The following is a 26,442-nucleotide window of genomic DNA, read 5'->3' as shown; positions in this document are numbered from 1 at the left end:
GCTAGCAGCACGTGTCTATATATCTCCTCTCGTAGTATCTTCGCTCGACTGCCATTACTTCCCAGTCGTTGTCTGTCGTAAGCGAGTTCGGGTTGCTAGTCAGTTGGAACGCGTCTGGAGCGCAGTCCGGGCCTGCCAGTCGGAGAGATGCAATGCGGCACTAGTGCAGTCGGGTTGGAGCAGCAGTGAGGTCTGCGTCGACATGGCTCGCCCGACCATTGCCTCTACGCATCACTTGAGCCGGGCCACGGTGGATCGTCGGTCGGTCGTCCCACCGGACGACGCGTTTTGGCTCACCGATCGTTCATGAGTCGGCTGTGTGTGTGTGTGTGTGTGTGTGTGTGTGTGTGTGTGTGTGTGTGTGTGTGTGTGTGCGCGCGCGTGTGCGTGTGTGCGTGTGTGCGCGCGCGCATCGACTCCCGATTTGTCTTCGTGCGTGCTTAGTTACTGATGGGGTCTTGGCGGAAGTGTTTGTCAGGTTGTGTGTGTAGTTGGCGTTATTTCCACTGACGACAATTTTGGATGTTGTCGGCAGCAGTCGGTCGGTTGGTGCGGACCAGGGAGGACATCTCCGTGCGGTGCAGACGGCTAGGTCCGCTAGCAGTCCCTGCGCACTGTCGGAGTGTGTGTGTGCAGCTGTCCGATCGCTACGAGCTTTGTGGCTCACGGACCCAGGACGTCAAAGTTGAGTGGTATGTTAAGTACCCAAGCCACGTCCGTTCATGTTGTGTCGTTCGTTTCGGTGTTTTGCTGTTGGGGAACTTTTCCTGTGAGGAACACCGAGTGTTTGTAGTGGTGAAATCGAGCTGCCGTGCGGTGGAATTAACTATATTGGTTCACTACAATTCAAGTGCACCAGAGGAATTTTTTGCCTTGTGGCCGTTTGTGTTACCTGCCCTGCCCACTAACGTAATCTCAGGTAGCGTCGTTTCCTCACCTCTTGTCGTTGTCCAACATGGTGTGTAGTTTTGACAGCTAAATACATATTCATTGTGGATAATCACGTCGGTAACAGTTTGGTCTTTGAGTTTTTATGTACGTACTGGTGCCTAGCAAGTCGTTTGGTCGATTGGTCCGTGACTGTCTCTTGGTTGGATTACCGACGGATAAAGTGTAGCTGAGCCCACCACCTGTCTCACCTAAGTGAACGTTAATGTTTCTAGGGCAGCCCCCCCCCCCCCCCTCCTTCTGCAGACGTCTGAGTGCCGTTGTCTATATTGTCCTTCTTTTGGGTGTTTAATGGCCTATTGGTAATCTATTATAGCCAATGATAAAAAAAATATTGTGTGTTATGTAAATCAGTTTGTGTAAAGCAACATAACATTGTCGTTGCGTTGCTTTTTCATGTAGTGGGCGTTCGACCATTGAAAACCTAAAGGTTAAGGTATGTTTGAATTTTTGGAAAATCAACCGTGGGCGTTCAGCCTCTTAAAGCCTTATTCTCAAAATTTTCCCTTAAGCGAAAACATTGCGGCCTTCTGCCTTAAAAGATTATGGTGATATATTTTAAAATTTTGAAATTTAATTGCATTTTTGAAATTTATCTTGTTGCTTTTTAAGATTTCTTGTTTGGAGGCCTTCAGCCGTAAAAGAACTGGATTTTGAAACTCGTAAAGGTTCAGCTATGTGCCGTTATGGTTTAAAGGTGTTATTTGTTATTAAATTACAATAAATTACAATTTTGAAAGTGAAACTGACCGACACCTAATGTGGCCCTTTCCACACTCCTAATTACCCGTTCTACCCAGCGGGTTTAGCTGGCGTATCAGTTTGTTTCCTTCATCTATTTTGCTACAAGCCCGTAATAATTCTCATTTCACCAGCTACCGACGGCTCCTCAAAGAAATATTATTTCTTGCAAAAATCTTTAGTCACTCATATATTGCAGCAAATTAGAAAGTATCACATCTTTGCTATGGGTAAAATGCTGTCTGCTTTGCATGCTATTATTTGCTGAAAATTTGATTCGGTATCTCGAGCCTTTTGTAGAATATGTGAGATTTATAAGTATTTAAATTCGTCTCCATTGTTTGCGCACACGATCGAAAGTGAGAACACTACAAGCAATCCATTTTATCGAAACTGACGGTAGATACAGTTCTGGTTTTAGAGTTTAAAGAAAAATTCAATGTGCTAGCCCCTACTCTGTATGCAGCAATAAGTGATCTAATATGCACCCAACGCAAACTCAATTCGCACGTATATTACTAAATATAGAAATATGACATAATTTTTTTAATAAATAGTTTCTTTAAAATTTTTTGAAAAACATGCAGTGCTGTCACCATGTGCACGCCTGTACTCCCGCAGTGCAGCCGAGGCGGGCTGAGAATGCTTCGCTCGTAACGGATGATGCTGGCTGCTCAGCAGGCAACAGGCAATTGAGGCAACTGACCCACTGGAACAGAGGGGAGAACTCGCCCAGCGCTGAGACCGAGAATGTGTCGCTGCGCATAGGCCAAGTGATCCACTCAATCTCTATCACTGAATTTAAGACGCCACTGGACAGCTCAAGCGTGCGGGTGGTCAGAAGCGAGTTCTAATAAACGTTGGAGAGTGTAGGCATTCTTGGTGTTGCTGAAGATCGCTGTACCATCAGCGTAAAGAGCGATCTGTATGCAGTAACAACAGCTTCAGATGTTCTCCACTCATGAGCAGTACCTGCATTAGGGCTTAAAACCGATGCCACACTTGCATGACTAAACCAAGGAAAATTTACGCACTTCAGCGGTTTAGTGTCTGTAAAGGTTCAGTCCAAGGACCAACCTCTTCGACACGCCAGCAAGGGTACTACGAAATGATAATTACTGCAGCTTGACCGCGCATAAGGAAGTTCTTGTCTTAGAAACTGTAGTGGATCAGGTGGAGATGTGATACCGAATTCCCTGCTGAAGTAACCACACCGAAGTACTCACGGTGCACTGTAGCATCAAAAGCCCTCTCCAGTGTTGCTGTGGCTAATACTCGGTTGATTTACCATATCGAAACTCAAAGCACTCCTTTCGTAATATCGCCTCTGAAGCGACGTGAAGCTGTAACCTCTTGAGATACACCCTCTTGAAGACTTCGGATGGGGCTGGTAATAGGTTTATACACTTAACCACCAAAGAAACTGGTATAGGCATGCGCAGTCAAATTGAGAGATATGTAAACAGGTAGAATACGGAACTGCGGTAAGCAACGTTATAAGACTAGTGTCTGGTCCAGTTGTTGGACCGGTTACTGTTGCTACAATAGCAGGATATGAAAATTTAATTGACTGTGAACAGGGTGTTATTGTCGGCGCACGAGGGATGGGACACAGCATCTCCGAGATAACGGTGAAGTGTAGAGTTTCGCGTACGACCATTTCATGAGTGTACTAGGAATATCAGGAATCCGGTAAAACATCAAATCTTCGACATCGCTGATCCCAGAAAAAGATACGGCAAGGATGGGACCAATGACGACTGAAGAGAATCGTTCAGCGTGACAGCAGCGCAACCCTTCCGCACATTTGCTGAAGATTTCAATTTTGGGCCATAAACTAGTGCCAGCGTGAGAACCATTCAAAGAAACGTAATTGATATGGACTTCGGAGCCGAAGGTTCATTGGTGTACCTTTCACGACTGCACGAGACAAAGCTTTTCGCCTCGCCTGTGTCCGTCAACAACGACACTGGACTGTGGATAAGTGGAAACAAGTTGCCTGGTCGGACGAGTGTCGTTTTAAATTGTATTGAGCGGATGGACGCGTACGGGTATGGAGACAACCTCATGAATCCATGGACCTTGAATATCTGCAGAGGACTGTTCAAGGTGGTCGAGGCTCTGTAATGATGTGAGGCGTGTGCAGTTGTGGTGATGTGGCACCCCTGATACGTTTTGATCCGACTCTGACAGGTGACAAGTACGTAAGCATCCTGGCTGATCACCTTCATCCATTCATTTCCATTGTGCTTTCAGACAGACCTTGGCAATTCCTGCAGGACAATGCGAGAACCCACACGTCCAGAATTGCTACAGAGTGGCTCCAGGAGCACTCTTTTGAGTTTAAACACTTCCGATAGCCACCAAACTCCCCAGACATGAACATTATTTAGAATATCTGGGATGCCTTGCAGCGCGCTGATAGGGAGATATCTCTACCACGTCGTACTCTCATCGATTTATGGACAGCCTTGCAGGGTTCATGATGACAGTTCCCTCCAGCACTATTTCATACATTAGTCTAGTCCATTCCATGTAGTGTTGCGGCGCTTCTGCGCGCCCGCATTGGCCTACACATATTAGGCAGGTGTTCAAAATGGTTCAAATGGCTCTGAGCACTATGGGAGGTCATCAGTCCCCTAGAACTTAGAACTACTTAAACCTAACTAACCTAAGGACATCACACACATCCATGCCCGAGGCAGGATTCGAACCTGCGACCGTAGCGGTAGCGCGGTTCCAGACTGAAACGTCTAGAACCGCTCGGCCACTCCGGCCGGCTAGGCAGGTGTGCCAGTTTCTTTGGCTCTTCAGTGTAGGTGTACAATTCTGCACAAGTCGCAGATCCTTACAAATATACGTGATGACCACTATTTCTGCTTGTTTTCGCGCTAAGGGAAAGGAAAATCACTAGTCTGGAAAATATCGTTAAATATGCTAAGCAGATGAGCGACCGTAACTAGTGACATAGATGCAGTAGAGTATTTTTGATGTCGTCGGGACCCCCAGTCTTTCTGGCGTTGAGGTTGTAGAGACCAACATAACCTTCTACGTCATCTCGACTCTCACCACAAGGTTGCGTGGTAATTGGTTATCTACTGATGGAGGATGCTCTGCAGTCACTGCGTCATCGATAGCTGTAAAATTTTCATAAACGGCATCAGCTAGACTGTTTGGTTTATCATTTGGGTCATTGACAGTCGTGTTACCGCACTGGAACTTAGATATTAGCTGAGTGCGTCGGAGGAAGTGCTTGGTTATCCTCCAGGCAGAGCAATCACGATGGTGTCATGTAACGACGGTATTTCCCCAAATTCGCTTGCAACAGGCTTCGGTCGCCACTTTGATGTCCTGGCACAGGTTTCTGTGCAACTGTTTAGTGACAGTATTGCATGTGATCCTACTTTTGGTATTAGTAGCTGTTCTGTCCCTCGAAATACTTGGGCTAGGTGCAGTTGCTCCCGTGAACTGTAGTAAGACCCACAGATTTTGGTTTCTGCAGAGACGGTGGAAGGCTTTTCAGTGTGTTTTTTTTTTAGGGGGGGAGGGGGGTTGTAGTTACCTCTAGAAACGGTGGTCTTCGGGCAGGATTTTTGATCATTAATCAAAACGTGCTTCATCCCGGGTTCGAAACACTCTACCGCTAACATACCGAGCAAAAATCATTAGCAATGGCGGCCGAAGACTTCTGGCGTAAGAAATTACCCTCATTCAGCCAACGGCCTCGTAAAAGAGGGCGGAAGAGCGGGCAGAGGTTCAGGGCATGTGGCCTGTGACTTGACGTGTCATGATGATCTCTCCTTTGGCAAAAGATTCCGGACTAGTTCCCCATTGGAATCTCACGGAGTGGACTGCCAAGAGGGAGCTGATCATCAGAAAAATATTGAATAACCAGCGAAAGGATACCGTTTTACGAGTGAGGACGTGGTATATTAAAACTTTGAACGTGGTGGGGAAGCTAGAATATATGAAGAAGGAAATGCTAAATCTCAATCTAGATATAGTGGGAGCCAGTGAAATGAAATGGAAAGAAGGCACGAATTGGTGGTCAGATGAGTATAGCATAATATCAACAGCAGCAGAAAATTGTATAACTGGACTACGATTCATTATGTATAGGAAGGTAGGACAGAGAGCGGATTACAGTGAACATTTCAGTGACAGGATTGTTCTCATCAGAATCGGCTGCAAACCAACGCTGACAACAATAGTTTTGGTATTCGTGCCGACGTCGCAAATTGAAGATGAAGAGGGTGGCAAAGTATATGAAGATCTTGAACGGGTGATTCAGTACGTAAAGCGAGATGAAAATCTAATACTCATGGGGATTGGATTGTGGTTGTACGGAAAGGAGTAAATGAAAGGGTGACAGAATATGGGCTTGGTTCTAGATGTGAAAGAGGGGAAAGGCTAATTGAGTTTTCCAATAAATATCATCCAGTAATAGTGAATACTTTATTCAAGAAGATACACTAACAAAAGGCCGGAAGACACGGGAAGATTTCATTTACATTACATCATGGTCAAACAGAGATTCCGAAATCGGATACTGGATAGCAACGCATATACAGGAGCACATACAGACTCATATCACAATTTAGTAAACCTGAAGAAGAGACCGAAGTTTAAGAGGATAGTCAGCAAAAATCAATGCCCAAAGAAGTGATATACTGAAGTACTAAGGATTGAACAGATGTTCTTAAAGTTGTCTGAATTTGTAGAAACTGCGATAAGGATTAGCTCTGTAGGCATTTCAGTTGAAGAGGAATGGACAATGCTGAAAAGAACAATCACAGCAGTAGGAAGGAAAAATATTGCTACAAAGAAGGTAACTGCAAAGTAACCATAGGTAAGAGAATAAATAGTAGAGCTGGTCGATGAAAGAAGTACAAAAATACTTAGGGAAATTCAGGAATACATAAATATAAGTCACTTAGGAATTAAATATGTCGGAAGTGTAAGAAAGACAACGCCAAATGTCTGCACGAAAAGGTGGTCATCGAAAAAGAAATGATTGTCGAAAGGACTTACCTATCGTATACAAAAGTCAAAACAACCATAGGCGAAATTAAAAGCAAGGGCGCTAACATTAAGAGTGCAATGGGAATTCCGTTGTTAAATGCTAACGAGAGAGCTGATATGTGGGAAGAGTACATCGAAGGCCTCTGTGAGGGGAAGGCTTCTGTGATGACGTGACGGAAGAACAAACAGGAGCCGATATAGTAGAAATAACGTATCGCGTATTAGAATCAGCTTCAAATAGTTCAATTGGCTCTGAGTAGTATGGGACTTCACATCTGAAGTCATCAGTCCCCTAGAACTTAGAACTAATTAAACCAAACTAACCTAAGGACATCACACTCATCCATGCCCGAGGCAGGATTCGAACCTGCGACCGTAGCCGCCGCGTGGTTCCAAACTGAAGCGGCTAAAACCGCTCAAGAATTTAAAAGAGCTTTGTAAGACTTAAGCTCGAATAATGCAGAAAGGATAGATAAAATACCACTAGAATTTCTAAAATCATTAGGGGAATTGGCAACGAAACCGCTGTTCACGTTGGTATGTGGAAAGTATGAGTCTGGCAATAATGTATGAGTCTGGCAATATACCATCTGACTTTCGGAAAAACGGAATCCACGCGATTCTAAAAATATCAAGAGCTAATAAGTACGAGAGTTATCGCAGAATTAGGTCAGATTTCATGCATCCAAATTGCTGACAAGAATAAGATACAGAAGAATGGTAAAGCAAAGTGAGGGTGAGTTAAATGACGATCATTTGGCTTTAGGAACGAGAAAGGCACCAGAGAGGTAATTCTGACGTTGCGCTTGATAATGAAAGCAACACTAAAGAAAAATAAAGACACATTCATAGGATTTGTCGACCTGAAAAAAAGTGTTCGAAAATGTAAAATGGCGTAAGATGTTCGGAATTCAGAGAATGATAAGGGTAGCTATAGGGAAAGACGGATAATATACAATAGGTACAAGAGAAAAGAGGGAATAATGAGAATGGAAGACCAAGAACGAAGTGCTCGGATTAAAAATTACGTAAGACAAGGATATAGTCTTTCGCCCCCACAGTTCAATCTATACATCGAAGAATCAATGACAAAAATAAAAGAAAGGTTCAGGAGAGGAATTAAAATTCAAGGTGAAAGGATATCAATGATAAGTATCGCTGATGATATTGTTATCCACAGTACAAATAAAGAATAATTACAGGATGTGTACAATCAGTACGAAACAGTAAAGCGAAGAAAGACGAAAGTAATGATTAGTACCAGAAATGAGAACTGTGAGAAACTTAACGTTAGGACTCGTGATTAAGAAGTAGATGAAGTCAAGGAATTTTTTATCTCGTTAACAAAATAACCTATGATGGACGGAGCAACGAGGAGATAAAAACGGACGTGCATTGGAAAAATGAGCATTCCTGGCTGAGAAAATTCTATTGCTATGAAACATATGCCTTAATTTGAGGAAGAAATTTCTGAGAATGTTTGTTTGGAGCGCATTATTGCATGGTAGTGAAACATGACCTGTGGGGAAAAAAGAGAATGGAAGCATTTAAGATGCTGTGGTATAGAAGAATGTTGAAAATTAGGTGGACTTATAAGGTAAGGAATGAGTTTCTCAAGAGAATCGGCGAGGAAAGGAATATATGAAAAACACTGACAAGATGAAGGACAGGACATCTGTTAAGACATCAGGAAATGATATCCATGGTACAGTTGATGCCAAGATATTCGCATTCAGCAAATTTATTTCGAATTAATTTCGGACGGTCGCTCATTAAAGTCTTCTTCCAGACATGCAAGTAAATATTCCTCTCTGTTGGGGAATTTGGTGGCTTTAGATATATGAAACACACAAGTTTGAGTGTTGACATCCACATTGTTTCACGCCCTTTTTGTCAGTCCATCAATTCTGTCCATGGATATGTAGATAATGCCCCTTTGTGGTTCCTATCCGGTATCCTCTTGCGTAGCTGACATCAAGGCAGCTTAAGTTCGCTGCGGAAGTAGATCCATGACCATTGTTACGCCGTTCACCGTAGCACTGTCTTGCAAAGTTAAGCAGCTGAGATGGGTGTTTGCAGCAGCTATAATCACACTAGCGCTGGTTCCAGGTTTCCTCGGCTGCTTCAATGACTGTGCCAGAGGGTGGGTGAACTTTAGCTTCGCGTTGCTTCTGGAATTCATTCTTATTTCAGTACCTTTTACCACGGGACACAGCTCTCGACTGCATCGGTGAGATGTCGAACGTAAATTACCGCATTGTTTCACGTCGCTCCTGCGAAGAGGTGGTAGCATCTTCAGGCGTCTGCTGCGTAGTCTTCTGTGTGGTTTTGATGATGTTTTATTCTGTGAGATATTTCACCACTGCTTGGCGGATGTTACTGCATTTTTCTGATTGGCATCTTCGGCGTCGGATAAAGCAGAGCCTATATTGGTCGTCTTCATTCATTGCAACTCAGTAGTTTGTGCAAGTTAGCGAACTGGAGCGGGCTTCCGTACGATGCAAATACAGCAGATCATACTCTTCTCCGCCGCACATTCCACATGTAGACGCCGAACCACGTGGAAAAGGGCATTTCGACTTGTTTTTAGCACACTTGGCTCACTTCACTGGCATGGAACAATGCCTTGCAACGTGACTGATGCCGTAGCACCGGCAGCATTGCGCTGAACCGCTTTTAGCTCTTAGGATTTCTGCTAGCACCGTCAGATTTCGAGAGACGAGTCAACTGGAAAAGCTTCAGGTTTTCTAGATCGTCAGTGGCCTGAGATAGTAGCATATGCTGTTCTGTCTTTGGCGCTATAAGCTTTACGACCATCGTTATAGAGGAGTACAGAGCTTCAAGTTCTTCCACTACCTGATCGAGGTTGGTGTCAAACTACGGATTGGGGAATACCATCCGCGATGCTTTCAGTTGCGGACTCGTGAGTAGTGTAAGGTAGCTTTCCTTGCAACGCTTTCTGTGTCACTCGAGTCGATCGATTGGCTTTTTTTTAATTTGTATATCATGTAGACATTTGAGTTTACATATTGTACTTTCGTCTCTTGGAGATAGTGACAGGAGCCGGAGTGCCAAGTGAAGAAATAGGAACATTTTCGACGTATTCTTGTGTTTGAGCTCAGTGGAGGGGTGACAGCAGCGGAGGCAGCCCGAAGCATTTGCACCGCATATGGGGACAACGTCAATGGAAAGAGCACGGCAAGAAAATTGTTTTCTCATTTTGAGGTGGATCATTTTGACATTAGTGTCTCTCCCCGTTCAGGCACATCTTCGGGTTTGATGAAGATCGTTTCAGTATATTAATCCGCAATGAGCCACGTCAGTGCACTCGAGAACTGGCAGATGTGATGATCCGTGATAATTCCACCATGTGACATTTGCATGCACTGGGGAAGGTTCAAAAATCGAGTGTATGGGCAACGTATGCTGTAAGCCAAAATAACAAGACCCAACAGCTGGCCATATGTGCATCTCCACTTGCTCGTCAACAACACCGACCATTCCTATCCTGTATCGTCGCTGTTGACGATAAATGTTGTCTTTATGATAACACAACGGAAAGACAGGAATGGTTGAGCCCAAATAAATCAGCAACTCCCCGTATACCAAAGGCGTGCGCGCATCCATAAAAGATAATTATATTTCACCTGGAACAGCGACGGGTCGGTGTACTACAAGTTGCTTCCCGCTGTGGTCGATCACTGCTGACATCTAGTCAACAACTGAGATTTCTTGTAGACGCAGTCCAAGAACAACGACCAGGGAGGCTGCGTGAAGTGATACTACTCCACGTGATCGCCCACCAAAATTCTGCTGCACTGACAAAAAACACTATACAGAGGTTGGGATGGGAAGTTATTGCGCACGCACCTCATTCACATTATGTGGCGCTTTCAGATTTTCAACTTCTCCGCTCTCTATCGAGCAACCTTCAAGGAAGTTCCTCTCCCGATGAAAATGAGCTCCGAACTTGGCTCGAGGAGTTTTTCGCTTCAAAACCACATGATTTCTACAATCGCGGAATCGAAAAGCTACCCCACCGTTGGCAGACTCATGTAAATCGTGAAGGAGAATATATCACTGATGGCTAAAGTCTATTTGCAGTGTTATTAAACTTGTGAGAAAACGCTACGAACCTCCCACTGAACAAAGCGCTTCTCGAGCTTCGGAGGAGTTGTTGAATTACCTCTTGACATTGATGTACTAACTGTGGTGGTGATAGATCACTCTTTGACACTGTAGAAGCGCTTCCCGCATATTTTTAGAGATTTGAGAACAGTACAAATGCATTGGCAGTTTCTGCAGCGGGAGTGGTTGATATTTTAACTCGTCAATCATTTCTTCTGACAAGTACAAAACCGTCGGCAGTGTATACTGCTGTCTTCCTCACTTCCTTACCCCTTCGTGTACTGGCAGCGATAGCCAGAATTATTCTTTTGTTTCTCACGATAGTTTCAGTTCGTGGAGGTAAGCTCCAGCCGAAGGCGATTGTTAGATTCTTCGCTCGTGCCAGCCTCTGCAGGCTTCCGCATCGCTAACTCGAATAATTACCCTTTTCATTTTGCCTGTATACACTAATCGAAAAAAATCGCAACCACAAGAAAGAGTAGCACCACTACGAGGACGTAAGTCAGGTTTGCTTTAAATATATGCTGTAGCGGTTGTGAGCGTCAGCTACCTTTGGGACTGGACTTGGTGAGTCAAAAATTCCTTTAAGCGACAAAGAAGCCATTATGAACACTTTCCTTAGTTTGAACAGGGTTATGTAATAGGGCTACGAGAAGCTAGATGTATCTTCTGCAATATTAAATACTTGCACGAGACCTGCCGCTGTGGCCGAGCAGTTCTAGGCGCTTCAGTCCGGAACAGCGCTGTCGCTACGGTCACAGGTTCGAATCCTGCCTCAGGTATTGATGTGTGTGATGTCATTAGGTTAGTTAGGTTTAAGTAGTTCTAAATCTAGGGGACTGATGACGTCAGATATTAAGTCCCATAGTGCTTAGAGCCATTTGAGCCATTTGAACTTGCAGGAATGTAGCCACTGTGCATGATTGCTGGCAGTGCTCTGAACGGCCAGGTGGCACTATCGAGAGGACTCTGGCTCTGACTCTCGCGCATCGTACAGCAGCTGTAGCAGCAATATGAGCAGCAGTTGGCACTACAGTTACCCAAATAACAGTTACATATCGCTTACTTCAAGGAGGCCAGTCGAGGGCTGCAACCAATCAGTTTGTGTGCTAGACACACTGGACCTTCACTTGCAATTACAATTTTGGGGGCGACATCGTATGACAGCGGGAGCATTCTGGTGGTTATGTCAAGCACAATGACTGCAAATGTGTACGTCGATATAGTGATTCGACCTGTTGTGCTGCCTTCCGTGAACAGCTTTTCAGAGAATGCTTTCCAACAGGATAACGCTCGCCCACATATCGCTGTTGCAAACCAACATGCTCTGCAGAGTGTCGACATTAACCGTCCATGTATCGACCAACCAAGTGCAAAAGGCATTGAACGCCCTCCCACAAGCTATTTGGGACCTCAAACTTCCTGGCAGATTAAAACTGTGTGCCGGACGGAGATTCGAACTCGGGACCTTTGCCCAAGGTCCCGAGTTCGAGTCTCGGACCGGCACACAGTTTTAATCTGCCAGGAAGTTTCATATCAGCGCAGAGTGAAAATCTCATTATCTGGGACCTGTAAAACACAATGTACGCACGTCTGCGTAGTTGCGTTGAACATCCTGGCGCTTAATGTACAGCATTTCACATTTCCAATGGCTTATCTCTCGCTTATATTAACATATGATCTTGCAACGTTAATCATTTAAATATGTTACCAAGGCAAATGTATTCCCAAAATTTCATTAGTCTACGTTAATTATTTTTTGATGTTGCGGTTTTTTCCATGAGTGTATTTTCCTTATCTCATCACGTCCCCATAAGGCCACAAGTAGCAGTTAATATCACAGTGGCCAGTACTAATAATGCTTTGCCTCCCCTATATTCCTCGTCCCTAAGGATCAGGGGCGGGACTTTCGGCCTGTTGCTGACTACTGTCGCCTAAATAAGGGGGTTGTCTTCGAATCAGTTCCTTTACCTGTTCTTCATAACTCTTTTACTTAGTTTAATGGGGCTAATTGGTTTACTGTGATCAAACTGAATCAAGCCTATTATCAGATTCCCTTAGCCGAAGAATGTAAACACGTTACAGCATTTTGTACTGACTGGAATATCTTTGAGTTTAATATTGTTCCCTTTGGTTTGGCTACTGGCCCAGCCGTCCTTACTCGTCTACTAGATAACATCCTTGGAGACTTGAAATTAGTCTGTGTTTACAATTACCTGGACGATTTGGTAATTTATAGTCGTTCGTTTCAAGAGCATTTGGAACAAATCCAACAAGTTTTTGCTAGGTTGCAGGATGCCGGTTTGACTGGTAAACCCAATAAGGTGACATTAGCCAGGCAGCAGGTATCCTTTTTAGGTCATCTAGTATCAGGCGAGAGTATTCGCATTGATCAGGAGTGGACTAAGGCCTTGAGAGCCCTTCTGCTGCCCACTGATAAGCGAGGGATTGCCAAGTTCATAGGAAAGACGTTGACGTAGCGTTGGTTACTCCGGTCGTTGGTGGTGGAAGAAATTAATCGCCAGGTCGACAAGCAGGAGGAGGAGGAGGAGGAAGAGGAAGAGGAGGTTAGTGCTTAACGACCCATCGACGTCGTGGTCATTAGAGACGGACCATGTGCTCGGATTAGGTAAGGATGGAGAAGGAAAGCGGCCGTACTCTTTCGAAGCAACCTTCCCGGCTTTTGCCTCAAGCGGTTTAGGGAAATCGTCTAAATGAGGATGGCGGGACGTGGGTTTGAACCGTCGTCCTCCCGAATGTGAGTCCATTGTTGTAACCATTGCGGTACCTCTCTCGGTTTCGGTCGACAATGGGAGAGTAGGTGGTACTGTACATTTCGTGGACAGCAGACTCTATGATAAGGAGTCAAGTGGGTCTCAAGTAGTGCGCCGCAGTTGCACTACTGACTGGCGATCTGTGCATTGAAAAGGTATGCTCGGTTGCACACTAGCTGATATTCTGGAGCAGTAGTCTGTACTATATCACTGGGTCTCGATTCTCTCTTGCAGGTCATCAATATCATAAATACCTCTTGGCGCTCTACATGCTGTGGTTATCTGGTCTATACGGTTACATTCAAGATGTTTCAATTACACTCAAAGGCGTTGAAAGAATTATGCGAATATATGCCATGTACTGCTGCTTCCTCAGCTAGTGGTGTGAGACTACCCCTTGGGGAAGCCCAATCAATCATCCTAAACATGACTTTTTTATGTCTGCAAAGTTAACAATTTCACAGGTGTTTGCCTCATTAAATGCTCGTTTTAGTATGATACACGAAATTTGCAGGCTCTAATCTCGATGAGTGAGCATACCAGTATAAAAGTAGTCATCAGCGAGGCAGCTGTGCAGAACAGCAGTTTAGTCAAGCGCGGGTAAGTAGCACAGGAATATACGATCAGAACGCCGCGTTACAGTTAATTTTCAGTAGTGGTGCTCTCGATTGCAGGTGACCTGTCACACGGAATTGGTATCCGGTTGTTTGTAATACCGTATTTTCACGCAACTCTTGTGTCAAAGCCAGGAGAAAGAAACGCCATTTCGACAGCAAAGAACGCTTCCTCACGCCCACTGCACACGACACGCTGCGCTCGGCTGCCGGCCTCGCCGGCTGACAGCAGAGGTCGCGGGTTTGACGTCGACTGACGCGCCCTGCGGCCGGGGAATTATGCACAGCTGCCGTTCGATTACAGAGGGCGTCACCTAATATGAAATCAATTAGCCGCTTCCACATTAAACAGTGGCCGTCCGCTTTGTGAGCGGCGCGGTAAACCGCAGAGGGCGCGCGCAACGCGAGCAGCCGCCGCCAGAGGTCGTCGCGGTAGCGGCGGTGAACACGGCACGTCTGTAGGCGGGAATGTCGTTAAACATATCGCAAACTAACAGTTCTTGTTGGTATGTGGGGATGTAGTGTATTTCAGTTTGCAGTCTTCCCGTCTTCCCGTACCTTCAGCACTGTGGATTTTCCTCAACTAACTTTCATAAACCGACGTATCTCTGGTGTTCTCGAGCTTTTTTTACATAAATACTAAGCTATTGTCCATTTCTAATAAAATCGGTCATCTTCCTCCGTGTAGAGTTTCTATTCCAAAGACATTTTATCACATACGGAATACTGCTGAGCAAGACAAATAATATTTAAAGCATGCTCTAGTTCAAGAAAACAGTGCTGACATAAGAGACGTGTTCATAAAATACCATGAATTTTACTTTTTGGAAAGAGTTTTATTTATTTGTATACGTTAACGTTATCCCATCGAAACAGTCCCTATTAGTTACTATGCACAAAATCCGCCTGTACACCTCAGTGGTCTCTTTCACATATGCTACTCAACTTCTGGTATCCAGTTGCTATCGAGTACGGTTTGCTCAACCAGATTCCCCATAATCGACGAACCTTCACAGAATATCTCCACAGCGTCTTTCTTGCCCCCATCCCGCGCCCCTCACAGCTGGGGTGTGCCCCGCCTCCTCGCTTCATCAGACATCAGTGATAGTCACAAGTGGCAGTGGTGCCCCATAGCATTAGTCCTGTTTTTCGTTGCTTTTGCTAATTACCTTAACGTGCTAAACTTTGTATGAAAAAGGGGTGCCAGCGTCTTTAAAAAAAAAGTGGTCATCGTGGTTGACTACATGGTAAGTCATCTGGATCCGATTACTGGCTGGGTCAGGGATTTTATCCGAACTGGGAAAGTGTGTTCCGTTCTCCTCAAAGGGGCGTCAGATAGAAATGTTTCCCATAGGTGTCCAAACAACCACATATGGGTTGCCTCAATAATAATAATAATAATAATACTACACCCGGTCGGAGTGGCCGAGCGGTTCTAGACGCTACAGTCTGGAACCACGTGACCGCTACGTTCGCAGGTTCGAATCCTGCCTCGGGCATGGATGTGTGTGATGTCCTTAGGTTGGTTAGGTTTAAATAGTTCTAATTTCTAGGGGACTGATGACCTAGAAGTTAAGTTCCATAGTGCTCAGAGCCATTTGAACCAGTTGAATAATAATATATGATCGATTCAGTACAGTCACACATGTATGTCACCTCTTTCTTCAGTCCCTGAAATATGTCTACCGTTCTCACCGACGCATTTTTAATACCATACATGCATGTAATAGAATGACACTGTAACATTACTGTCCAATGGCTTATGAACAGCTCAAGTTCACCTCCGCTTCGTTGTTCGAAATTTAACAAACTTGGAAATACTTTTGCTATCACACGGGTCGTTTCATACCCAACACATTTAAAAAATTGGGCACATTCCAGCTAATATGTCTTCATCATCAGTGAACTGAAATACTTATTGCACTTGTGAAATCTTGGCTCACTCATTGCAGATTCACCAAAAACAATATTTAACGTTCCCAAAACTTTTCTGCATTTTATTTCATTCTTGTTATCAAAAATCAAAATTTAATAGAAAGTTTCTGATTTGTTACTGTACAAAATAATTAGTTAATGTACTATCAATATACATGATTACTGGGGTAAGGGAATTCTCACACATTTTGTTTGTGAGTGTTGCATACATTCAGGGGCAAGCATACTTTCAGGGACAATTTATTTGTCTCCTCCTCTCTGTAACCTATTGTTATGTTAATTTCTTTACAGCCCCATCCACAGGGATAATTTATCCTTCTGAAAATCATTCCCCACCCCTCCACCTTCCCCTCCTTCTGCCACATCCCTTTGGGAAAGAGACACTAATTGTGAGAGTTCAGTTCTGAGCCACTTTTCTCCATTTGGGAAACCCCAGCCCTCTCCCCTCCTCCTGGGAAAACCCCAGCTCTTCCCACCCGTCCAGCTTCCCCAACCCCCATTTTCTTCCTCCCCTCCACAAACTTCCCCTCCCCAACTGGTGAATTGGTGGGAGCAAAAACTCAGTCTCTGCCGAGATGCTTTAGCAGAAGCATGTAAGGTATTTCTTTCTTTATTTTGGGTGGGAAATGTGTTCAGCTGATGATAAATTGGCGTTGGACAGAGAGCAGTTTACCATGTCTATTACCTGTAAGCATACAGCTGAGGAATATGTCCATAGCCTCCTACGTGAGGAATGGAGGGAGATGATAATGAATGAGTGGAGAACACTTTTTAGCAAACAATGGTGATGGAGCAGCATCGACTGAGGATGCATTTCATATCTCATAGAGACTACTGTCTGTGGTGGAGCTGTTTGTGGTTTTTGAAATGACCAGTCAATCCACAACATAATATTCCATTGTCCCCGACAATGAACCAGAGGCGCTTGCCTTGGTGTGTGGCATTCGACTAAGGACACTTGAAGCAGGTTTTTTCCTTCTTTCCGATCGCGTATATCTATTTTTCGCCTTGCAGTGTGCCCTAGTCCAGAATACCACCGAAATTAATTGGGAACTGGCCCACAGCCACTGCTGGAAGAATCGCCTCCTACCGAACTACAAGTGTATAACTGCTAAGAAACATGTATAAACACACACACACACACACACACACACACACACACACACACACACACACACACACACACACATGGTACGAACGCCGCGATTTGGAAACAGTGTGCAGCAAGACCCATTCGACCACATGACTTTCTTCCATTGCTCTATAGTCCAGGTTTTATGGGCATTTGCATCAGTGACATTAGGTCTTGGAATTTCAGCTCGCCTTGCAGTTCCCTGCTTATGGAGCTCCCTTCGTGTTGTTTTGCTGCTGAAAATGTTCACGAATGGTGCAGTCAATTCTGCAGAGACTTTTGCTGCTGTCATCATCTTATTTATCGTAGTAAGCCTCTTCAATGACTGTCTGTCGCGATTACTCAACACAGTATTTGGTTCAAATGGCTCTGAGCAATGAGGGACTTCTGAAGTCATCAGTCCCCTAGAACTTAGAACTACTTAAACCTAACTAACCTAACGACATCACACACATGCATGCCCGAGGCAGGATTCGAACCTGCGACCGTAGCGGTCGCGTGCTTCCAGACTGTAGCACCTAGAACCGCTCGGCCTTTCTTGCCGGCCAACACAGTATTTCGTCTGCGTTGTGGCTTGGCATATGATATTCCCTGTATATGCTATAAATCTTCACTACGGTGCCTCTTGACACACCAAACACTTCGGCTGCCTTGGTCACGGTAACACCCATTATATGGGCATCAAGAACTTGGCCAGGTTCAAAGCTACTTATCTCCGATATAATGCACTCCCACCTACACATAACACTGTTCTGATTGGGTATGACACTTGCTGCGTATTGCGAACATTCAAAGATGACACTCCTGTGCAATCTGTAGGCTTGGTTAGCATTTGCATTTAGATTCGAGCAAGCATTTCTATCGGTTTTTCTACATCTTCATCTACATCTACATATATACTTTTCTAGCCACCAAGCGGTGGTTGGCGGAGGGCACAATTCGCGCCAAAGTCATATTTCCCCCCTCTGTTCCACTCGTGGATCGCGCGAGGGAAAAACGACTGTCTGAACGCCGCAGTACGAGCTCTTATTTCCCTTATCTTTGAATTATGATCATTACGCGATTTGAAAGTTGGTGGTAATATTTGCTCTACATCCTCGGCGAATATTGGATTTCGGAATTTAGTGAGTAGCCCGTTCTGTTTAGCGCGTCGTCTAACTGCAAGTGTGTCCCACTTCAAACTTTCTTTGAGGTTTTTAACGCTCTCGAGATGGCTAAATGTACCAGTCACGAATCTTGCCACGCTTCTTTGGACCTTCTCAATCTCTTGAATCAGACCCAACTGGTAAGGGTTTTGCCCACTCCCCGCATGACACATGTGTCTGTATGTGTGTGTGTGTGTGTGTGTGTGTGTGTGTGTGTGTGTGGGAGAGAGAGAGAGAGAGAGAGAGAGAGAGAGAGAGAGAGAGAGAGAGAGAGTTAATTTAAATGCCTGGGTAACTGATTTTGGGGGGTGGGAGAGGGGCATGAATGATACATATTCCACCTGATACACGTCAACGTTAAGTAGTATTCTCTAGTGTAGAAAAGTATCGACAACTCAGAGAAACACCCAGTTGTTGATTTCGTATACCAAGCCACCATTACTGGAATTGGAAAGGAGCGTTTGGCGTCATTGGCCGGGAGGCCCCTTACGGGGCAGGTCCGGCAGCCTTAATGCAGGTCTTACTACGTTCGACGCCATATTGGGTGACCTGCGCGCCGGATGGGGATGAAATGATGATGATGACAACCCAGTCCCTGAGCGGAGAAAATCCCCGATCCAGCCGGGAATCGAGCCCGGGCCCCTTAGGATGGCAATCCGTTACGCTGACCATTCAGCTATCGGGGCGGACGCCAGCAACACTAATACATAAGGAAATGTTACGCAAGGTATGGCTAGAGGGAGCATGTTATCAGGTGCGTTAATACGTTGCATAACTAGTTCAAAATTACAGTTTCGCTTGTTTTCTTATCAACAAACAGCCCAGTAATGGCATAATGGCTGATAATGAAAATCGACTAAATGTGTTGCACGTTGCGAAAGCTACTCATCCGGAGAATTATTGATGTGTGTACGCCTGTAGTCCATTAAACGTGGTTAATTATATAACTCCAACTGAAAAACAGACTGCATCAGCGCCAAAGCGTCAGCGATTGCCTGCTTCCTACAATGACAGAAATGAAATGAATTATAGATACAACCGGTCAAGGATACGTCACAAAAAACCTTGTTTCATATTATATATTGAATATGATAGCACTTAAACTACAAAACACATGAAACTGCGTAAATGAAAACTGAACCCAACTCGAAGGTGTACAACTTTGCATCCGCCGTTTGCCGATCGTTAGCGACAACGGTAAGTAGTGGTTAGGCAGTTAGCTTGGACCTCGGTCAACACAACCTCATTCAAACATTAGGCGATTTTTTTTCTGCATCATAAAGTTGCTGTTGATTGAAAATGTCAGTTCACGAGCCTAATCCTCGCCTAAACGCAAAAAGTCATGGGGATATCCCGGCCATGCTTCCACGTCGACGGCCAAACCGAATATTCACGTCTCCAAGATCATGCTGTACATTTGGTGGGACCAGCTCGGCGTCGTGTACTATGAGGTGTTAAAACGAAGTGAAACAATCACAGGTGCTCGTTAACGAACGCAATTAATAGTTTGAGCAGTGCATTAAAAGACAAACGGCCGCAATACAGCGAGAGGCACGATAAAGTGATTACGCATCACGACAACACTCGACCCCACGGTCCAAAAGAGGTCAAAACGTTAAAATGGGATGTCCTACCCGAAAGTAGTATTTTCCAGACATGGCTCCCTCTGACTATCACCTGTTTAGATCAATGGCGCATGGCCTGGCTGACCAACAATTCGGATCTCATGAAGAAGTCACAAATTGGATCGATTCGTGGATCGCTTCAAAAGATGAACAATTTTTTCGACGCGGGATTCGTACATTGCCAGAAAGATGGGAGAAACTAGAGGCCAGTGATGGAAAATACTTTGAATGAAACATGTGTAACCAATTTATTTCATTAAAGTGTCAAATGCTGGCGAATAAAGACTTTAATGAAACAAATTGGTTACACATGTTTCATTCAAAGAATTTTCCATCCCTGGCCCCTACTTTCTCCCATCTTTCGGGAAGTGTACGAATATATATAACAGTCCCTTTTTTTAACTTCTCACGTATTGTGCATATACTATGACCAACAGAAACGTGTGCATTGAAATGAAACTTAAATCGAAGAACTGGTGTTTATACAATTACAAATTTACGACACGATAATACAAGTACAAAGATACAGAATACATTATTAAAGAACACAATAGTACAGACAACATTTGTAGTAATACGGGCTTTACAAAAGAATGGAAATAAACATATATATCAGTGTTACAGGAATTATACATTAGTAAAAAAATAAAAAGAACGAGAGGAGCATTCAAAACATTAACGCCACACATGAGCATTATCACAGAACAGAATAAATAATGTCTAAACATCTTTACAAAGTAAATAACATATTATTAATGCAAATTATATTTGAGGATAACAGTATTCCTCACCATAGTGAATGTAGCTTAGTATTACAAAAATTTTACAACATAACTCTTATCAGTTAAACACATAAAGACAGGAAGAACACAAATACACAAGGGTACACAAACACATAGAGGAATGACACAGAAGGAAAGGACTAGGTTTGTTTTCAGTATAACATTTGGTACTGCAGTATTTATAGTATTTGATTTGCAAACAAAATTTTCGTTACTTCTCAGAGATCTCCCTTAGTTCGTCATTTGTTTCCAGGAAAATCCTACCTAAACCTGTTGTCCCTATGTTCATATCCTCGTTCAAAATAATTATTCTTCATTGTACACTGCATATTTGGCCAAACCTTCCTCTTATAGCTTCTCAATGCATTTCTTCCAATTCATCACAACTCATTCTCGTACATAGTCTACCCCATCTTAAGCTAACTTAAATCTATTGAGCTCAGATACATAAACTAAGGGACAAGGCAATGCAGCAGCACAAAACAATTAACACAAAAGCAATGACAAAAAAATGCAAATTGGCAAAGCAAGCACCAGTATATCTAAATTAGAGGCACAAATACAACATTACGACTAATATGAGCCAATGTGCAGCAACAAGAAACATAAATCAGTAGTAAAACTGGCTTAATACAACGTAAAATTCAGTAGGACAATTCCTGACAAACATCATCAGCAAATGCAATAACTTATATCTAAACATGACAAAGCTCAAGCAGAAAAAATACTACAGTGAAGATAGGAAATGTCTAATACATGTGTCAGATTTTAACACTAGAGTGATGCATCAAAATAACTTACTCTACCAAACAAGTTACCAAACCGTTGAAAAAATTATGCGTGCAATTCCTGTGAAGGGAAATGTCTATTTGTGCTCCCTTTTTAAGAAAGTAGTTCATAAAATTATTATTTACTGCATCTGTAGACAGAAAATAGCGATATTAGTACATCTATTTATTTTATTTTAACAAATGCTGCAATGCAACTTAAACTAGATATTACGCAAAATGAGCAAGTATATATATAAACTAAAGCATGAAACTTCATTCATATGGCTTCTCCTAAGACAAAAAAAATCTCTCAACTAGAAAGACAATAGACTTAAACTGTTTCTCATCATTTCATTAGGCTTTTCAGTAAATATCAGAAACTACGAACTCCAAAGTGTAAACAAATATTTTCAAGTTTGAGCATGTCGATAGCGAGGTTAACAGCCTCTTTTTCCTCCACCTATGGCTTTCTTCCAGGCGACTGTCACACAGCCGGGTGCCCACAATGCATTACATTAAGGTCACTTACCTTCCTTACCGAAATATTTACGACAGCAGTTTCCGATACAGTGACGGTTTGACACCAATAAAATTTCACACTTCGAAAAATAACAGCAGAAATGTGTAGAAACGAAATCTCGTGAATAGCAGTCTTGTGATACATTCATGCATATACACACATTTCATAACTCTTAAAGTACAATTCTTGGTATCCAACATCCTTTTCACAAATCAGTGTCCCTAACCACTACTCATTATTCATATACATATAATCATATTCCTCGTATAGCATCATCTTACTGATCATAAACATATCTCAATAGCATAATACACATCGTCATCGCAATAATAACATCATAACATCTCAGTCAAATCTCAAAATCGTCGTAGCATCCGCCAATGATCTAAAAACCCTTAAAAATGCTCTCTGCTCGTTTCAGTAAATTCATCTACCTCAAACGTACGTCAAAAACCATGATCCCATAACAAATACATCAGTCAAAGCTCATATAATATCACAATGGTTCCGAAAAAATATGAGAAGTTCACAAAGTATAGACAAAACACTATTTCATGAGCGAGAATTAATTTAACTTTGTAATTACGTAAAAATGTGCCACTGACGTAGTAAAATAAAAATGTTTGTCTCTCTTAAATTATCAGATAGCTGTGTAATTCTGTGTTAGAGAAATATGGTACCAAATTGTAAAGTTGTATAAGCAAATACCATATTAGCTAGGGCTCCTAGCGCTTGCCACACTCTCAGTACACAAAGTAAACGTATACCCCCGGAGGATAAACGTAACTATACCCTCAGATGTTACAGCTTACAGCAATCGAATGAAATGTTTCACCGAAAACCTTCTTTGTGTCTTTGTAATTAAAAAATCTTTCAAAAAATGTCCCAAGTACTAAAATTAATCACTCAAATACGTGTACTGTAGCGCTAAACTGTGCATCTTGTTGTAAGATAATCTCTGCCATTACTTAACGGTGAAAATGTGTCATGAAGTGTCGTAATTATCGTCGTCCGCAAGCAAGATTCTGTAGAAATCAATGTACTTACCCCATAATAAACAAAAGCAAAATGCTATGCATATGGATATTGTAGTTATGACGTACATTACCGTGACCAAGAAAGTACTGTACTGTACTGTTGTGCTATGGAAAAGGCTGTCTCATTGTACCTGTACCACAAAAGTTACTACTAAAACATGTTTTGCCGCGTGGGATTAGCCGAGCGGTCAAAGGCACTGCAGTCATGGGCTCTGCGGCTGGTCCTGGTGGAGGTTCGATTCCTCCCTCGGGCATGGGTGTGTGTGTTTGTCCTTAGGATAATTTAGGTTAAGTAGTGTGTAAGCTTAGGGACTGATGACCTTAGCAGTTAAGTCCTATAAGATTTCACACTGATTAAAACATGTTTTACTTTCCAGAACAATTCAGTAAAACTGTGCAGATATAAAACGGATCCAGCGCAAAAGCAATAATATAAATTGTGTCACTCATTAGTAGCGTCGTGATATAATCATGTAGCTGTCCAATAAACTAACCACTGTGTCATCTGGTATCTCTCAGAAAGCACTTTAAATCCAGCATGTCTTTTCAAGTAAACCAAAATGTTGCATTGAAATCTCATTAGCAGTGTATGTTCTAAGTATGTAAGCCTTATAGTCGTTAAGTAATCTTGTAACTAACAAACAAGAACGTACATACAATAACAATGTGTCGTCTGTTCACTACAACAACGCATTCATATGTAACGTCCCCTTAGAAAAATTATGTATTACTGTGCTGCTAAACTTCTACGTTATTTGATACAAAGACAGTAAAACTGAACGTACTCATACATTTCTCTCTTTACTTATTCTGATCATCACTAAACTGACACACAATATGTGTTAGCGCAACGCAATTTGACTTTCAATAATCCCTACAAAAGAAAGGCCCTGACTAACAATAACCCGTACCTTTCATGAATCACTTACTTCACAAAAATTTTCGTTACTCGTACTACTGCAATACAGTGAGCGCCAATACTGCCAGCTAAATAAAAGATTCTAACTACTGAAGGCAGTAACTACTGATAGGCATAGTTAGCAAATGAAAGGTTATGATAAAGAACAAACAATGTATTTACCTTAATAGCGTTCAAAAGTCATTATATATATATATATATATATATATATATATATATATATATATATAATTTTGTTACATCCAATTAAAAAATTTTCCTTTTCCTGATGGACACACATCCAGATCGTCTGCTCAGAACTAACTCTGGCATGTCTCTCCACACATCCACCACAACTGGCGGCTCACCTCCAACTGTGCAACGCTATGCGCTGTTCACATCCAGTTGCCCAACACTACACAAGCGAATATTCCAACAATGCCAACTAACCACAGACAGCACACAGCACAATCAGTGATTTTCATACAGAGCGCTACATGGTGTTACCAACATAAAATCCTAAACAGGCTACTTACAAGGTTACTGATGTCTTTTCATTGGCCTTCACCAAATCCATCTTCAAAATCCTAAGTGTTCATCAACAAAAGACGTGGTACCATTACAAAAACGTAAAAGAATCTGCATGTGTAAAAATTAAATAATCTAGTCAGCACTTAATACAGCCACTGAGAAGTTTATTGATACCTAATAGGTACGTGTCGCATAATTCTAGTGGTAACCTGCAGCAGAGAAGGGCATTTAACTCCTGAAAGACAGACCCACTGTATGTGACACAACGGTGGTGTCGTAAAGAGAGAGCAAATCCACTTTCATTTTGGAAGGTAAAAGTGGTGTAAAATATTTCGAAAAATACATCTGGGAGATCAAACCTGTGTGCTGGACCAAGATGTGGACCTGGGACATTTGCCTTTGTAATTCGGAATATAGAAGAAGGGGTTCTGGGTCCATTTTAATTAATTTAATTGGTCAATTAATTGCCATCCCCCTCTCTCCACGTCTGAAAAAATGGCAGGAAATCCAAAACTGGCGGAAAATTAAAATTTTCGCTGTAAATTCAGATTTTTCTCGATAAATTCAAATGATAATTTTATTTCATTGCAGAGGACATAACAATAACACTAATAATAATAATAATAATAAATATGTTAATTTGTAAAAAAAATTCAACTTTCATATTGCTGGTGTGGAAGGATGTAGGGTATTCCCTTTATTTCTTTATCTTTGAAATACTGGCACAGTCTAATTATGATGTCTGAATTCAACACGGCTGACACAGAATGCTGGCGCAATCCAACTCCTCTCCTAGTACTGGCGAGAAATTAAAAATTTCGTGGGAAATTAAAAAATCAGTGGTGTAATGCAAAAATTTTCCTCTGGCTGTGAAACATAGGTGTTGGTGAGGGAAAGCTTCCATTGTATCATGCACTAGAGAGTAGCTCTAGCCAGTTTTGTCAATCAATATTGGATGTAAAGAGGATATTTTGGCTGTTAGTGTAGCACTAGAAAGTTGCTCCAGCCAGTCTAGCCAGTAGCCCTAAGTGGGAGGAGGGGTGAAAATAATAGGTCAGAGAAGTATCACAGAATTGCAGGGGAGCAGTCTTCTGTTGATCTATAAGTGAATAGTGGCTGGGAGGGACATAGGTATATGTAATAATATTACATCGGCGACTCACTATCCCAGTGCTGCTATTTTATTTCTTTACTGTGATTTCATCCCCCCTTGCCTGTGCAAGTACACTGAGCCAGGGGACTAAACACATAAGAGTTAACATATAAATATGAGGAGATAATGACAATAATTATTAAAATAGTTGTGAAACTTGAGGATTATGAATAATACAATAAGGCTAACTGGATTTTTTAAAAGCAGTGAAAAAATATGGTCAGACAGAACAGTTCAAAAAGCACATGAAGAACACTAAAACCACTCGAAAAAACATTGGAGCAACACCAAACAACACAGACGAGACACTGATAATTAGAAACGGAGCACTGCACAATTTCACAAAAACTTGAAAGTACCTGCTCTGGGATGGTAGATGAAAGGAAAAAGAGTTACAAAGTGAGAGAGGAGCGTGATGGGAATTCAGGGCTAGTGTCAATGACAATGAGATAGGTATGACTAAGGGGGACAAGGAAGGAAAAGGAGAGAGAAGAGTAACTGGCATTGGGGTCTGTGAATTTGAAAGGAAAAGGGGAGCGACTGGGAGTGGACAAAGGAGGGGGTATTAAAGGGGAGAGAGGTGGGGGAGGGAACCCCTGGGGAGGGGGTATGGAAAGGGTGGGATGGATTCAGAGTTGGTAGGACAGGTATATTTCAGGGCAGGATTCTTGATCTGGATGAGAGAGA

Source organism: Schistocerca piceifrons, chromosome 4 (genome assembly GCF_021461385.2).
Source record: "Schistocerca piceifrons isolate TAMUIC-IGC-003096 chromosome 4, iqSchPice1.1, whole genome shotgun sequence".
Classification (NCBI taxonomy): Eukaryota; Metazoa; Arthropoda; class Insecta; order Orthoptera; family Acrididae; genus Schistocerca; species Schistocerca piceifrons.
Note: the sequence above shows the minus strand (reverse complement) of the source record.